The sequence below is a fragment of the Balaenoptera physalus genome (genome assembly GCF_965194825.1).
Source record: "Balaenoptera physalus genome assembly, chromosome: 17".
In the NCBI taxonomy this organism is placed as follows: Eukaryota; Metazoa; Chordata; class Mammalia; order Artiodactyla; family Balaenopteridae; genus Balaenoptera; species Balaenoptera physalus.
Genome location: NC_138895.1, coordinates 48367198 through 48381289, shown reverse-complemented (window position 1 = coordinate 48381289; position 14092 = coordinate 48367198).

The following is a 14092-nucleotide window of genomic DNA, read 5'->3' as shown; positions in this document are numbered from 1 at the left end:
TCCCGGGGGAGGTGGTCGGCCGCCGCCGCAGCAAGGCCCACACGAGGCCGCCCGGCGGTCCGTCAGCCCCTCGCGAGCAGGAGAACCGCCCTGCGCCTTCACCCGCCCGGAGTCCCGATGTCTCGGGGCGGCAGGCGGCAGCAGCGGCGGGCGGGCTCCGGCACGTGCTGGGCGAGGGCTCCCAGGGTGCGCGGGGGCACGACTCGCTTTCGCCTTCCGTGCCCCAGGGAAGCAGATCTACCGCTGTTGGCCTCGCCAGAGAGAGCCAGGTCTCTCCCTATGCTCCCGCGTCAAAGGACAGCTTCCAGCTCACGGTGCGCTTCGAACGGAGCCCACTGGTGTCCATGACTAGGAAGACCGGGTTTACAAGAGGTGTCCGCTGCCGAGGACAAGACCCAGGCGTCTCTCAGGAGGAGAGCCCTGCGGATGCTGCCACCTAGGCAGCGTGGGACTGGCCCAGTCCTCGCGCTGCGCCCAGAGCATCCTCAGAAAAGACTGCAAACCTATTTTTATTTGGTTTTCACTTAAAACAAAACAAAAGAAAACAAAACAAAACAAACTACTTGCGAACTCTTAACCATTGGGAAAATTCTAACGAAAATCTTGATTTCCAGTGAGCTCCCTTTCCTACGCGGCAGTGAGCTGGCTGGAGCCGAACAGCTCTGCTCTCTGTTGTCTGCGGTGTGTTTTTAAAATGCCGGGCCTTGGATTGCCTTGGAGTTTCCATTTCTAGATGCAGCTGTCATTTCTCTGGGACTGTGGAATCGGTCCAGAGTTACCGTTGTCAGGTGTGGTCCGGCAGCTTCAGCAACTTCTGGAACCTGTTAGAGATGCAGATTCTCTGGCCCCATCTACTGGGTCAGACACTCTAGGAGTGGGGCCCGGCGATCTGCGTTTGAACAAGCCCTCCAGGTGATTCGGATGCACGCTAAAGTTTGAGAACCACTGACCTAGATCAAATTGACTTTTGGGGGTCAATCGCCTGTGTGCGTGATTAGTCTTTCCAGCTCTCTCCCTCCCTTCTTCCTTCCTTCCCATCTTTCCTTTCTCTCCACAGAATGCCGACCTAAATGTCTGGCCTAGGGCAGCTAATTCACTCATTCGCTCATTCATTCATTCCCTCATTCATCTGACTTTTTCGGAGGCACCTCCCGAGTCCTTGGAGACAGTGCTGAGAATGCCCAGGTGCATGCAGGAGAGCAAGGAAGAGAAAGCGATACGGATGCCTTCCCCTTTCATGGTCAGTTTTTTGTTGTTGTTATTATTATAATCTAATGCTAGATTTGATGTGATTTCCGGGAATATCCCTGTTAGGGACCAAACAGGAGCAACGCACCCCATTTTAAAGTTTCTGACCGCGACTGCCTTCTTCGCCCAGGTTGATGTTATTCTTTTCCTGTTTTCATCACATGCTAGGGACTCTGTGTCTACTGAATACACTTACACACACACCTTGACATACACTGCCCGCACCTTACCTGCCCTCCCTGCACTGAGTCAGAGTGCTCGGTGCCTGGGGTGTGGGAGTGTCACAGTTGGTGGGCGGGAACGTGTTTGGACCCGGGCTCAAAGTCTCTGAGCCCTTGGATTTCCCTGAGGCTGCATAGGGAGATCTTCGGACAGCTGAAACTGACACGCACGTTTGCTCACGGCCTCTGCTGCGCGCTGGCTCCCATCTTGCATCCAGCTGTCCAGAACTGACCAGGTTCCCAAGGTCAGGTGTACCCGGACGTTAACGTCGTGATCCTCAACCTGCGGATTTGTCACGTTAGGATTGGGTCAAATCCCCTTCACTGTCACTTGGCTGTACAAGATCTGTTGTTCCCCCTCACAGAGTGAAAACTCCGAATGAAGACTCGCACTTTCTGGTTTTCTTATACCAAATCAATCTCCCTTAAGCTTTCACTTTGCACGTTCTCTTTAGAACCTTGGCTCGAACTTCTGTCCCCAGCCAGGCAAAGAGCTGCCTCCACTGGACCATTTGCTTCCCACTGAGATTTTCTCACTGTAGGACAGTGAGAACAGTGGAAGGCGCTGCCTCTTAAGCAGTGGCGAGATGCTTAAATATCGGGACTGACTGGAAGCCTCTTGTCGTCTATTTTCAGTCAAAAGAAAAGTTTCATTTTAGTGTGCCACTGCAGGGAAGCCACTGAAAATGCATGCAAACAAAAATGAATTTTCATATTACCCTAGTCATAAATTGTCTAAAAGTACTCAGCTCCACTTTGACAAAGAGTTGCCATTTTAGTATGACCTTTTCTTATGGGGATTTTCAAAATATAAAATGTATAATGGTCAGGAACATGATAATCTCTTTACAATCTGTGATCATATTTCTTAACAGGACTTTGCTTTCCAGTGCAGATGGTTTGACATAGTAACATTCAAAGCAGCCAGCACTTAAGAAATGCCAAGGCCAGTATTTGAATGCAGATACAAGTTTTAACAAAGGAAAATGTATATCCCTGTAGCTGTTTGCCTGTGAATATTCCCCAGAAGATTAATACACTATTCTTGAATCTAAGCCAAGTCATCAAACGCTCTAAAAAGTCTGTGAGGTGCCAACTCATAAGGCACATAGAATTCCTTGTCACCAAATATTTTTGAGTGTCTACTATGTACCAGGTACTAGACAACTGTGTTATTGTTTGAGACCCTGAACTTTCATCCTGACTTGGGGTGGGGCCGGGGGCAAGGAAGGTGGGATTTTAAGGTTGGTTTCCTCTGGTTTTGTTAAATTGTTAAAGTATTTGTACTTAATAGCAATCTTTAAAACATTTACTGAACTTTCTCTTACATTTTTAAGTCATTTTTACAAGTCAAGGAGAGAAAGTCAGTGTTTGAGCCAGCTCATTTATTGGAAAATGAATGCCAGCACAGGCTTAACTTTTGGCTTTCCAACTGGAAGACCTTAATATCATGACAACATTTTACCATAATGTTATTTCCATCATGCCAGGTGATAATTTAGCTGTAGAGCCTTATGATTGGTGACCATATCTCACTCAAGCCTGTTTTCACCTCCTGACTCTGTAAGGAGCCATGGAAAGAAAAACACCCTTCTTCCTCTGGCACCCTAGCTGGAGGGAGGGGTAAAAGAAGTGGCAGACAGCTAGGTTGGCCCCATCCTCATTGTTCCCTGGGAGAACTTGGAGCAGGACCAGCTCAGATCCAGTTTGCTTCAGGGAATCCAGGTCTTACAAGAAGTGATGAGCTCTTTATCTTTGCCTCTAAGCACAAAACACAGACAGCTTCAATGGATCTGGAGACAAACCTATATGAGAAGCTGAGAGACCCCATTGTACTCTTACGCTCTGCACTGTGTCACAGTGCCTGGTCACACCGCATGTCTTAGCCACATACTCCTTTTTACGGTGCTCAACCCTTCTTCCCACGTTCTCCCCCTCTACACCCTCCCCAGCCCATGCCTGGCAAGTGGACCTGCCTCCAGGAATCAGACTGGGTGGATGCTATGATGTCAAGACACCAGGCAGCTGCGTTTCTAGCATGTTAGACCATGGCTGCCTTTTCCTTTCCCTGGGAAAGTACACAAAGTGCAAGTTGTCTCCCAGGCTGTGAGACACACATCCAAATGCCCTATGTGGTGGGCCCACCCAGGCCCAGGAGAGTGTGGAGGAGAACACGAGTGTGTCATATGGGTGTGTTCACCCATCCTGTTCCCCTCTGTCTCATCCTTGACCACATTCTCTTGACAGGCCATATGACCTGGGAATGACCTGTAATATATGAGGAGCGTTGGCTTGTAGAACGCTTGCAGAGCAAGGGAGCAATGGCAGAGTGGGACTTTAGACTTGTTAATTCATTTAACATGTATTTATTGAGGATGTTTGGTATGGTTGGCCCTGTGGCAGGTGCTAGGGATACAACAATGGATAAGGAGCTATAGTCTAGTGGGGAGACAAACAAGTAAATAGGCAATTATGATATAGTATGAATTAGAAAGCCTGGATCTAATGTACCTAGTTAATAGTTTATTATCTTGGATAAGTCATGCCACTGGTTGGAGCCTCAGTTTCTGAATCTGCAAATTAAGAATATTCTGAGGGTTAAATGACATGAATGCGTATCAATGCAAAGTTATGATTTTTTCTTGCCCATCAACATAACCTCTTCAGCACAAAATTACTCTTGTCACCCCTTCAAGGATTTGGAGAGAAAACTGAGGGGAAGAAATCTGACCCAGTGTCTAGTATCTAGTCGTCAAGAGTATAAAAATTAAGTCACTGCAACAAGTATTTCTAGAGAAAAAGTCATCTGCCTTGACAGTAAGACTTTTATCAAGACTTATTTTTACTGTTGATACTAAAAAATAGGAATATTGTACTGGGCATTACATTTTTTTGGTACTCTGTTGTTTTATTTTATCACAATTAGAGAATACATGGAGTAGATCTATGATGAACAGATTTTTTAGGCTTCAAAGCTATTATTTTGGATGTTACTCTTTAATGAAACAATGATGCAATTAATTTTGAGATGTCATTGACATCCCATGAGGTCTTACCGGGAAGGAGATTGTATCAGTCAGAATACAATTGAGCTGTGAGTATCAGAAAATCCAAAATAACGTGGATTTAAACCACAGAGAAGTTATTTTATCTCTCACATAAACATAGGCAAACCAGAGTCAATATGGTGTCTAGCTCCTTGATTATCAGGTACTTGGGCTCCTTCTGTCTTATTGTTCCACAAACTTCAAGAAATGACTTTCACCTTACAGTCCAAGATGGCTGCATTCCAGCCAGCAGCGAGGGAGACATGCCCCCACTCTTTAAGGAGATTCCAGAGAACCAGAACGTAGTCACACAGCCATAACCAGCTGCAAGGGAAGTTGGGAAAAGTAGTCTTTACTCTGGGTGGCTGTATGCCTAGCTAAAGTCCAGGCTTCTATTACTAAAGAAGAAGGAGAGAATGGATATTGGGGGGATGACCAAGAGTCTCTGCCACAGGATGTCTTGATCTGATGCTTGATCCTTTATATATGTAATCTTACATGTGTTGGCACCGTAATCACTGTCACTGGTTCTGGATAACATTCCCTGTCCCCTCTGCCGCTTTTATGGTTTTAAGCACCATACACAGTGGCAGGATTATGCTTTGGAGCCCCTCAGCGTATTGCCACTACTTACTTACTCTTGGTTGTGGCTGCTGGTATGTGACTTTCTGCTTAGAGTGGGGAGGTGTGAACAAAGGTGGGTGAGGTTGGGAGACAAGTGGTGTTAGGAGCCTGCCTGGGGACGATCGTGGGGAATACCACTGGTACCACATGGCAGCATTCCCTTTGTGGGATGGGCCCTGGGTGTCAGGCAGGCCACGTGAGTGGGAGTTCTGCAGGAGTACTTCATTTTTTTCCCTTGGCACATGGGATGAGAAATGAGACAGAACACACTAGAGGAAAAGAGGAAGCCCTGGATTCCTCCTAGCCCTGTCACCATATAAAGCAGGCGTGGGGGGCAACTGTAGAAGTTAGGGTCTGCCTTTTTACAGCCCTGGCAGCCTGAGGCTGCAGCAAAAAAGTGCAGCTCAGGTTGCCCTGAGGGGCAGAATCAAAACTACAAGCAGACTCTCACATAGCAGAGAAGGTCCTGCTCAGCTAGAGCCCAAGGACAATATCCAAAGATAAGTGTGGAGAGACTTAATTACCACTTAAAGTTGTCCTGGCCTGACCTCTCAGCCTGGTTAACTTTGCTTCTGGGCCTTATCCTCTGTTAAAACAGGCTCTATTCACCCCTCCAAGCCTAGGAGGATACTTAGCAACAAACATGACTTTCTAGGTATAGAGGGAGGTGGGTGGGAAGGGCCTGTGTATCTCCAGTCTCACTTGGGGTCCTCCTTCAGGATGCTGCTTGGCTACGGGCAAATCTGAGCATGGAGGTTACATGCACGGCATTAATGCCAATGTGTGGGGAGGAGGATTCTTTCCCTGCAGAAACATCTGGAGTGACACTGAGGACATACTTATACACATTTACACGAGCCCTGGGGGATTCCCATGCCTGAGAGAACTGGCTAGATAGTTCCTATTACACATTTATTTCCTTGAAGGAGGTATTTTATATTCTACCCTGTAATTCAATTCCTTTGGCTCCCAACCCTGCTAAAAAGGAAAAGAACATACAGTCCAAACAATTTTTAAAACCAAGTTTTTTTTCCTCCAAATAGTAAATGTGCATAATTCGTGCAACTTTTATACACATCTGTAAGCTATGAATTGTTTATACCAGCTCTTACAATATTTTAAAAATAAAGTATAATGTTTTTCAGTCTGTATACAATAGCTTTTTCTTTTATCAACCCCCCACATACAAATGTATTTCCCCCCTTTAGGGTGTAACTACGTGTCTAAATAGTAATGTATACAATTGATATATAGGAAGGACATGCATGTTTTACAGCAAACATACCAAAAGGATGTATGATACTCATGCTGATTTCTTAAAATACAGTAACTAATAAGCTGCAGAGTTAGAAAAGGCCACCTAAGTTGGTTTGACCTATTCTATGCACACGGGTTAAAGGATTTAGGATCACGGAATGAGAAAGTATTCTAGAGACAACATAATTCAGGGCTGTCATTTTACATGTGTGGTCACAGAGGCTCAGGAGGAAAGTAATTTTCTCAAGCTGCTGACTTTTGCACAGCCCAGAGCTGGGACTACTGATTTCAGAAGGGGTTCTTTCTGTTATACCTCACAATCTCTAGGCTGAAGGTAGAATTTTCCTCCAGGAAAAGATGTTGATTTGATCCCAGCAGCCTGTTTTGCCATACCAAGCCTACAAGTACCAGAACTCCAGCCTCAGCTGTCCTCCAAGACTTGGCTTTTCAAAATGTGGTTGGAGGACCAGCAGCTTTGGCCTGACCTGGGGGCTAGTTAAAAATGCAGCCAGACCTACTGAATGAGAATCTGCATTTTAACAAGCTCCCCAGGTAATTTGCCTGTAGATTAAATTTAGGAAGAACTGCTCCAGGCCTGTGTCTCCACTGCCACATTGTTTCCTTAGAGACACATTTAATCATTTTCCTCCAATGCATTAAGAACCCTGGTCATATACTAGACTTTCTTTATAGGTGGATCTGGGAATCGAGATATTTAAAGCTGTCGCCTGGTGACTGGCCTTCATGGGTCCTTAAATTGGCTGTTTGAGAAAAAGTGATCTCAAATGTTCTGTTGGAATAATTTAGAATAGGTAAACCTTGGAAACCAGCAAGCATTTCTCCCTGCTATCTTGTTTTTCTCAGAAAAACTCAAAAGCCAAATCACAAAAGCTGTTTTTCTATTGACTATATTTTCTCTCTTATTTCTTTCCCTTTCATTGGCTTCTCACTTGCTCCCAATTTGGGAAGATAAACTCTGAGTCTCAAACGTCCTCTTCCACTTCCCCCTGTTAATCAGGAGCTAAGTATCCGGGAGGCCTATTTAGACCATTCTAAGCTCCACTCATCAGATTGATCTGGCTGCCTTATCTGATATTCCAATGATCACCAGAATTGATTTGACTAATGTGGTTTGCTAAATGCAAGTCTCCACCTATGTCTTCATCCCTGAAGTTGTGATTTGGTCCCAGGGAACAACATTCCCAGAGTAAGTCAAGGCTAAGTCAGTTAATGAGCTACATTTTTCAGAGTAAAAGAAAGCACTTAACCATGGTTCCCAGCTCTGAATTTGTGGTGATTCCAGGAGAGGGGATCGCTGTATATACTAGAGTGTAATCTAGTTCAGTGTTATTGTTTTTGTTCTGAAGGATTCCTCTCATACGGGGCAATGATTTAGGGCGGGGCCAGTCAACAAAGTTTTTTTATACTTATAAAAGGCTTTTTACCAAAACCCACTGCCTCTCCTGGCTGTTCACTGTTACCTCATTACAAGTGATGTTATCTGCTGAGTATCTGGGCTTACCACTGACCATAGCTGAGGCCTGGGCATTATTTGCTCAGATGATTTACTCCTTTTTTTTTTTAAGTTAAATATGTGCAAGATGGATCAGGCTGGGGCAGGCTGGGGGTGAGGATGATTATTCCACCAAGGACCATGTGGACTTTTTCAGCACTGTACTACTTCCATAAGGTAGACTTTATGAGCTGTATGCTTGCATTTTTGTTTTCTGACTTATTGTTCTCTATCCTACAATTGTTCTATTAATTTGATAGTATATGGTTTCAGCCAAACATTTGTTCCAAATTCTGCCAGATTAAGGGGAAGTTTCCAGACAAAACCCTTCCCAGGAACCCTCCTAAGTAAGCAGAACTTTATCCACCCAGCCCCTGCACTGTCTCCTAAAGGGCCTTCAGAAGCTGAATGGGGTCCCTCGGTGGACCCCAGCTCAGCTCATTTTAAGATATGTCTCTCTGTGACCAGGCACATCCATGGGCAATTGTGCGACCAGCTCAGGGGCAGAAACACAGGTCAGAGAGAAGCAGCTGATTAGGAACCAGATCTGAGTGCTGGGAAATGAGTACAAAACTTGTGGCGTCAACTCCGTCTCTCGTGGGCTGAGCGTTTTCCTTCAGGCGCTGTGTAGGCCGATTCACCCCGTAAAGGCATTCACATTCCCCTCTAGTAGTCTGCTTTTGTAATGCCCTGGGGATTTGCATGAGTATAGAGGTCACTGTCTCTGACAATTAAGCTTTAAAGTTAATTCCCAAGATAAATAGAGCAAATTGACACCACTTTGGTTATAATTTTTCTTGCTTTCATACTCTAAAAGACAACTGTGAACCAGCTGCCAGACTTGGTTCCTGGAAATTCAAGAAACATAGGCATTGTATTTTCTACCTTTCTAAATGAGGCAATTTAGGGCCGTCAGAAACAACAAAATCCATGTAAAAGTCTTAATTTTACAATGTTGCTTGCATTTCTGAGAGGACAGAGAACCTTTGTTTCTATTTTTTTTAAAAAAACTATATGAGTAGTGGTTTCTTTCTAAACTGGGACGATACAGGGTTGTAATCTTTTTAATTCAGACCTTGCAGCAGGAAAGCTGGGCTTACTTGTGAGCGGTATTATGCAGTAACACACTCTGCATGGAACAGGGAAAGTAAATAACTGAACACATACTTTATAATTACACGTGGAGGGAATTCAAAGCTGCAGTGGGGAGGGGAGTTTGGGGCCTGGGGCGGCAGCTGCAATTTCTGACTTCTCCCCCATACGCTGAAAGCATGGGAGGGATCTAGAGGTCAGAAACCCCAGTAGTGAGGGGAGTTGAAGTGCACTGAACAGAAAATGAAGGTTCTGTCTCTCTGGGCCTCAGCTAGCAGGAAAATAATTAGGATTTATAGAATAAAACGTGTGCCTACTCAGGGGCTTGGGACACCGCAAGATTTTAATAACTTTCCTGAGGAAAGCAATTCCATTGTCAAATAAACTTGAGAAAGGTGTATACAAGACTCCCTACTGGACAATCAAAAGTCATGTTAGCACTGAGAGGTCCTACAGGAGGGACATCTGTTTAACCCCGCCTTCCCATCCCTATTTGATTTCTAAAGTTCCTTTCGGCTACAACGTTCTACAGTTTCTTGCTGACCAAGCACTTTCTGATTTCCAAACTAGTTCATTTGATGACAGGGAAAAAGGTGATAATTAACTCAGATGTTAAAGATTGGATTATACCACGCTCAAAAAGTAGAGGGATTTAATTGTTCTCATTGTCAATGTAAACTGAGACGCTGTCATAATTTAATTGTGGTAGCCTGATCTTTTAATTGCCACAGTTACTCATCAGCTGTGTGACCTGAGCATTCACTTAACCTCGGTTTCTCCAGTTTTGATCTTTGAATTAAAAATCTTTCCAGCTCTGGGGCTTCCCTGGTGGCTCAGTGGTTGGGAGTCTGTCCGCCAATGCAGGGGACACGGGTTCGAGCCCTGGTCTGGGAAGATCCCACATGCCACGGCACGACTAGGCCCGTGAGCCACAATTGCTGAGCCTGCGCGTCTGGAGCCTGTGCTCCGCAACGAGAGAGGCCGCGATGGTGAGAGGCCCGCGCACCGTGATGAAGAGTGGTCCCCACTTGCCGCAACTGGAGAAAGCCCTCGCGCAGAAACGAAGACCCAACACAGCCATAAATAAATAAAAAAAAAAAAAAACAAAAAAAACCCAAATACTGCTGGTTAGAAAACGAAAACCTGCAGGAAAGAAGTGTGGACTTCTTGAAAAAATAAAAAATAAAAAAATAAAATAAAAAAATCTTTCCAGCTCTAAAACTTGTCCATGTGTGGGAGTATTGATTAGAGACTTTCAATAGTTCATCCAGCTGTTAAACCCTTCCCGACTCACTCTACCACATAATCTGTTCGTTAGAAAAGTAATACCAGATACTGAAGTTGTTGGAAAACCAAAGATTAATGAGCACTTACTATGTGCCCAGACGTTGTAAGAGTTTCACTTGTATTAGCCCCAAGGCCAAACCACACCAAGGCCCACTTCTCTGTAAGCCCAGGAACCTAGAAAGGACACATTTAACTAGTCAAAGGTGGAACAAGTATAAAACATACTAGCTATTCCTGAGGGACCAACCAACCAATCACCCAATCCCCCAACCTTTTAAAAGGGGGCATGTAAGTGTATTGCAAAGCACAAGCATTGCAATTATCTTGCTTTTTATAGTTTCACAGGTGTGGCCTTTATGTGTTCAACCAGCTTTCTACAGGTTATTTGCAGTGTGCTATAAACCCAGGCATTGATAAGGCAGATCAAACATTTTCTCCTCATGAGGTGATAGCCCCGTATTGCTTTAACTTTAGACCTCTCTCCAGGGGCCAGTGGACTACATCTGGGGAGGGATAGTCAGTATGTCTATAGACCATCACTGAGGCAGGGCACACAACTTGAGCCACGGAATGCCATAGCAATTGTACAAATGTCATAGGATGCCAACGTGTTTTTAACATCCTGACTCATCTCTTCTGCTCTCAACTTCCCCAATCCTCCCAGTGCATACGGAAGTACCCTACAGACAAGCCTGTGTTAGTCAGGACTCTTATTTGCAAAAGACAAAAACCTGACTCTAACTAGCTTAAGCAATAAAGGGCGTTTCCTGGTCCCTGTAACTGAAAAGTCCATGGGTTGAACAGCTTCAGGCACACCTAGATCCAGGAACTCAAGCCACACGATGAGGGCCTCTTTTCAATCTCTCTCTCTTTCTCTTTTTCTCTCTCCTACTCATAATGTAAAGCCTCATTCTCCTCTACTGCATTCAACTCCCATCCTGAGGCCTGGGAAGATGGTCATTTGTATCTCCAGTTTACATAGTCCTTGTAGTTTACAATCCCAGTGGAAGCAAGTGTGTCTTCCCTTGCACATCAGTAGCTTAAACTCTGGGACAAAACTGCCTAATTATATAGTCTGTCTCTGCCACCTAGAGACAGACTGTGTGATCTTAGACAAATTACTCTATACTTATCTCAGTTCCTTTATCTGTAAAGGGGAGATAACAGCATTACCTTATTGAATCGATATGAGGATTAAATGCATCTGAAGCATTTAGAGCAGTTCCTGGCACATGGTAAGTACTCAGTAAATGCCAGTATTAGGAGAAGACCTTCAATAGAAGAGATGGGTCAGCTGGTGCCATGTGCTATCTCTGGAGAAATCGGTGTGGGAAGGGGAATGAAGTGATCTGATTGGCCAGACCTGAGTCACATTCCCACCCTTGTGCACTGGGGAGGGCAGTACCCAAATCACATTGAGTCATGGAGAAGTCATTCCCAAAGTAAGGACTGTTGGGCAGACAAATGGCATATGTCTACTACAGGGCCAACATCTGGTCTAAACCTGACCAGGACATGAAAGAAACAGGCAGCCTCAGCCCTGCCTTCCAGTGTGATTTGGAATGAAGTTGAATTATCAGCAGGAGCTCACATTCAGAGGCTGAGCCCGGGCCTTAATGTAGCCCCAAAGTGGAAGTGTCATCACCCTTACTCCCTCAGAACTGGGCCTATCTAGATGTCCTGATTCCAGCTCGATAGCTGCTTGGTTACCCAGCCTCGAAATTCTGGTTCTGTATATACCTGGGGCACACTGTGAACTTCATTTTGCTTGGCCATGGCCCTTAGGCAGCCTGGTCTGGATTCTGGTCCAGTGACCCCTGCAGATCACCCACACTACTATCCACAGCTGCTGCCTGGACCCTCTCGGCACCTTGCCTTACCTACTGCTTTGATCGATACTCGTTCACGTGGGAATGTAATTTATTAGCCAGCTACAGAACTGGTACTGACCACACCTCAGCTTGCTGCATCCTGAGACGTTGTGCCTTAGATATCCTGGGGTCAGTTTCCTCATGGTTTCACCTCTGTCCTCGAACTTCTTCCTGTGTTGCCCCAAATCCCAACATGTGTTGACCCCATTTTAACAAGATCAGGCTACACCTTACTTCTCAACGACCTTGCTCTTACAACTGTAGTCACAATGCTGTTTCTTCGCTGCTGGTCATTCCTTCAGGGCTCTGGCTCTTATTCAAAACCTCTTCTCATGTCCCCATCCATATTACTGGGTAACATAATTTAAAAATTTTTCTCTTGAAAAGAGCATTATTTTTAGTGTCTTAGCCTAGGGCACTAATATAGAGGCAACATGAGGTGTGACAAACTTGAGTCTCCATAAATGACATCTTGGGTAGGGTGGAAAGTTCCAGATTCACTATAGATGCATTAGCAGACAACTAGTTCTGTAGCTGGCTGATATATTACATTTCCATGTCAGTGAGTAGGTATTTATCTTACAATTAATGATTCCCCAAATATAAGAACTTCTAAAGAGCAGATAAATGCAGCTGCAAATGTGATCTCGGAATAAATATCAAGAAAGGAAACACAAGCAGCCTGCAGAGTTCCAGCTGCTCTTCCCCCAGTGCTTATCAGCGTTCTTATGGTTAGGCACATTTTGAAGTTGGAAGGCACATTTCCAACAGCTCTTGCCCTTATACATGGTTCTTGAAATCTTACAGACATTCTGGTTCCTATCAAAATAGTAGTCACCATCACCAAAATTATTCATTTCCTCCTCATCCTCTGTTCTCCCTCTGGCCCCTCTTTGGCATCTGCGTCCTCCATCCTGATGCTCAAGATGACAAATCCTAATTATGGGGAGTCTGTGACACTACATACTTCAATACGAGCTGCGTGGAGCCAAAGTTAGCCTGTGATTTATGTGATCATTCTATTCACTGGGGCAAGCAAGGCTTTCTTAATCCCATACCTTTAATCCTCGCCTCCTCCAGGCCAGTCACATTTCCATCTTATTGTTGCAGCTGCAGTGAGTTTCTTGAAACGAAACTGCAGTTTTCCAGGGATGGTAATTCCATCTTCCTGAGCTGATTCAAAGATTAAACAGAGTGCTTTAGAGACTGCATTCTCAGCAAGCAGCAAGGGCAATCAAAAAGTGGTGTTTGGGCCAACAACAATACAAATTTCATATGGAAAGGGGAACTGAAAAAAAAATCCTTAAAATTAGAGGCATTTGAATGAGTTTAGATTCTTGACATTGAATGCTATGGGGGCTGCCTTCTATAGCATAAATTGCTAAGCATTTTATATCGCTATTTCCTCAAAACCTGGGTCCCTCAGATAAATGAATGAGTGAAGCATACAGAACAGTTCTGCTGCCAATCTGCTCAATGATCTCGAGAGAGCCCATGAATTTTTTGCAGAATATTCGTGTATTGCTCTTTAAATTTTCAAAAAGTGTCTTTTTATGCCTTGTGATACTGCAGGTCTGAATGTTTTATTTTGTAGTTTTTAACTGAAAGATAAATGAATACTAACCTTAAGCCTGCCAGAAAAATTAGGATTATTGAGCCAAAAAGGTGGATTAAAAACTTTGTCTTAGAGATCGTCAGGAGAGCTATGGCAGCCTGGTGCATAGGGAGAGATGGCAATCAGGATCTGATGGATGGTGCTCTTTGAAGAGAACCCACTCTGTCCAGCCAATCTGACCTTCTTGTGGCTACCCTGGAGAAGGTTTGGAAACTTTGGAAGCTTTGGCAACATGATTCTCATTGCAGGACAACCTACCAGTGGACTCTAGCTTTGAATAATTGGTACGAGTAGTTTCTCTCCTGGTCTCTTCCCTT